At 36.9% G+C, this 3,820-nt stretch overlaps 1 non-coding gene across 1 annotated transcript; it reads left to right on the top strand.

Annotated features, from left to right (window-relative positions):
• Positions 1-3,031: 3,031 nt before the first annotated feature.
• On the top strand, positions 3,032-3,171 carry LOC128569425 (small nucleolar RNA SNORA7). The gene has a single exon (XR_008375375.1). It is a non-coding gene; the product is annotated as a small nucleolar RNA SNORA7 (small nucleolar RNA).
• The last annotated feature ends 649 nt before the right edge of the window (positions 3,172-3,820 follow it).

Genomic DNA, 3,820 nt, shown 5'->3' with positions numbered 1-3,820 from the left:
AGGCAAAAAGATGAGTGTCAACTTTTGCTGCACCTCTCACTGATACCGGAATTTCATCTTCAGTAGGTCCTTCCTCTTAGTAATTCGAAGAATGAATCCACGGACCACAGATCAGTGGTAAGACAGGATTTATTTACAGAAAAGAATACAAAAACACCAAAGCTCCTGGCAGAGAGAAACAAACCAAATTGACGGGAAAAAGCTCTCTCTCTACTTGTCTCTCTCGGGGCTCTTTGTCCTGGGGTATATATATGGTTGCATGGGTCCTGTATTGTTTCATTTAGTGGGGACTCAGTACCTAATGAATGGCTACAATCCCTTTCATTCCCAGGCCTAGGAAATCTACATGAAATTGATCAGGCCTAGGAAACTTACCTAAAGTTGACCAGGCCTAAGAAATGAGGGGTTACTTGTTCTGCCACGAGTGCTAAGGTGCTGGTGTCTCCCCAGCAGTTGTCTGGCCCCTCTGGCTACTAGAGCCTCCTGCAGGGCCCCCCCACCCTGCCTACCTTCCCTCCCGCTGGTTCCTCTGCCACCGCACCAACACTGCCAAGGCAGAGGCGGCGGGTCCACCCCTCAGGTCCATGAGCTGGCTGGGGAGCCACCTGTCCTGTATCAATTCTTCCTCTCCAAGTAGAAATTATAACTGCCGCTAGGGAAAAAGGATGAAGACTCCATCTAACTGCTTCCTGTTGAATTCATGATGACAAAAGGGGGTAATCGAAGTTTCTCTGGAGGGAGAGTGATCCAGGGGTCCACAAAAGAATCAGGTCTTGGACTGGAACCATTGTTACTGTGTATGGCTTGATGACATTTCTGGCAGACACAAATCTGATTAGCATATTAAAAGGCAAGGGCAGAACAGTGAGAGGAGGGGGTTAAACAGTGTCAGGTTAGAAGAACAAAGTCAGTGATGTCAAAAGAAAACTGTATTAACACTTTCCTTGCTGTCTTCTAAACAATAACTTTTAATTTTCTTTAGGCTCACAAGGGTAGGTGGACTGTAGTTGATTCTCTTCATGGTCTGCTTATGTAGGAGGTGGTGGGTTCCAGGATTTTACTCATGAATGATGTATCCAGGAATCTATACCCACCTCTTTTGTTATGTTTATTCCTAGGTATTTCATTTTTTTTTTTTGAAGCTACTATGAAGAAAATTGTGTCCTTAATTAGCTTCTCCTCTTGGATATCATTGGCATATACAAAGGGTACTGATTTGTGGACATTGATTTTTATATCCTGAGATATTGCTATATTTTTTTATCACTTCCAGGAGTCTTGTGGTTGAGTCTTTGGAGTTCTCTAAGTATAAAATCATGTTGTTGGCAAAGAGCAAGAGTTTGATTTCCTCTGCACCCATTTGGATGCCCTTTATTTTTTCCTCTTGTCTAATTGTATTGGCTAGAACTTCCAGAACTATGTTGAATAGTGGCAATAGAGGACAACCTTATCTAGTTTCAGTTCTAAGTGGAAAAGCTCTCAGTTTTTCTCCATTCAGTACAATGTGAGCTCTGGGTTTGTCATAGATGGCTTTGATCAGATTAAGGAATGTGCCACCTATACCTATATTCTTCAGTGTTCTAATTAGAAAGGGATGCTGGATTTTATAAAATGATTTTTCTGGATTATTGAGAGGATTATATGGTCTTTGTTTTTGTTTCTGCTAATATGGTGAATTACATTTACGGACTTGTGTATTTTAAACCAGCCTTGCATCTCTGGGATGAAACCTACTTGATCATGATGAATGATTATTCATTATCTGTAGCTATAATCCATTAGATAGGATTTTATTGAGAATTTTTGCATCTATATTCATTAGTAAAATTAGTCTGAAATTCTCTTTTTAGTGTAAGTGTATAAGGGTAACATTTGCTTCATAGACCACATTGGGGAAGATTCCTTCCTTCTCAATTTTGGTATAAGGGTAACATTTGCTTCATAGAACATGTTGGGGAAGATTCCTTCCTTCTCAATTTTTTGAATAATTTCTGCAGTATGGGTATAAGCTCTTCTTTGAAGGTTTAATAGAATTCTGGTGTGAAGCCATTTGGACCCAGGACATTTTTTTCTAGGGGAGATTTTTTTATTGTGTCTTTGATCTCAGTTCTTAAAACTTATTGTTTCTTTGATCTCTGTTCAAGAGATCTAGTTCTTCTGGATTAAATCTAGGGAGAGGGTGTGATTCCAAGTATTGAACCATTTCCTCCACATTGTCAAATTTCTGGGCATAGATTTTCTTGTAGTACTCAGAGATGATCTCTTGTACCCCTGTGGCATCTGTTGTTATTTCCCCATTATTGTTTCTGATTGAGGTTATTAGACTTTTTTATTTCTTGTTAATCTGGCTAAAGGTTTATTGATTTTATTTATTTTTTCAAAAAAAAAAAAAAACCCCAACTTTTTGTTTCATTAATTTTCTGGATGATTTTTTTTTAATTTCATTAATCTCTGATTTAATTTTGGTTGTTTTTTTTCTTCTGCTGGGTTTAGAATTAGATTGTTCTTCTCATTTTCCAATTCCATAAGATGTTTCATGAGTTGGTTAATGCAGTCTCTTTCTGTTTTTCAAATATAGGCATCTAATGTGATAAATTTCCCTCTTAAGACTGGTTTGGTATATCCCACAGGTTTTGGTAACTTGTGTCTTCATTGTTGTTATGTTTGAAGAATTTAATGATTTCCTCTTTTATCTCTTCCTGAACCCAACCATCATTCTGCCCCCCAAATGACCAGTTTCTAAGGAAAAATTATAAAGCACACAAGAAAATAGGAAACCATGAAACATTCAAAGGGAAAAAATAAATGTACAGAAACTGTCCCTAAAAATGATCTACTGAACAAAGACTTAAATCATTTTGAAGATGAACAAAAGAACTAAAGGATGTTATGGAGAAAGTCAAGAATATTAAGGATAAATAAAATGGAAATATTAATAACATGTAAAAAACCTAAAAAAAAAAAACCCCAAAACAAAAAGAAAATCTGGAGATGAAAAGTACAAGGACTAAAATTAAAAAATTACTATTCAGACCTTCTGGGATTGCATGTGAAGAACCCCTAGTGTTCTGCCAGCTTCGGAAGCAGAAGGGAAAGCAAGCCTAGAAGAGGTACCCATTCCATTCCCAGCTTGTTCAGTAGCTGGTAATTGGAAGACACTCTGCAACAAGTGAAAAAAAAATTTACTACTCAGAGGAATTCAAAATCAGTTTTTATCAGGCAGAATAAAGAATCAGTGAATATAGCACATGGAAATTATTGAGTCTGAGCAACAGATAATTGAAATTGAATATAAGTAAACAGAGCCTAAGGGACCTATGACATAACATGAAATGGATCAATGTATGCATTGTGCAAGTTCTAGAAGATGAAAAGAGAGAAAAAGAAAGAAGCAGAGAGAACATTTGAAAAAAAAAAACAATGGCTGAAAACTTCCCAAATTTAGTGACATGAATATATACATTCCTGAAGCTCAATAAACTCCAAGTGAGATAAACTCAAAGAAACACACCAAGATACACTTTAATTAAATGTTTGAAGGACAAAGGAAAGGAAAAAAATTTGAAAGCACCAGAGAGCTGTGATTAATAACATACAGAAGATCCTCAATAAGATTATCAGCAAATTTCTCATCTGAAACTTTGGAGGCCAGAAGATAGTGGGGGTACTGTGTTCAAAGTGCTAAAAGAAAAACACTGTCAGCCAAGAATCCTATATCTGGTAAGACTGTCCTTCAAAAGTAAAAAGAAATTAAGACATTCCAACATAAACTAAAGCTGAGATGATTCATTAACCCTAGACCTTTCCTTCAAGAAATTGT

This window comes from Nycticebus coucang, chromosome 17 (genome assembly GCF_027406575.1).
Source record: "Nycticebus coucang isolate mNycCou1 chromosome 17, mNycCou1.pri, whole genome shotgun sequence".
NCBI classification, from domain to species: domain Eukaryota; kingdom Metazoa; phylum Chordata; class Mammalia; order Primates; family Lorisidae; genus Nycticebus; species Nycticebus coucang.
Note: the sequence above shows the minus strand (reverse complement) of the source record. Positions and strands in the feature narration are given on the sequence as shown.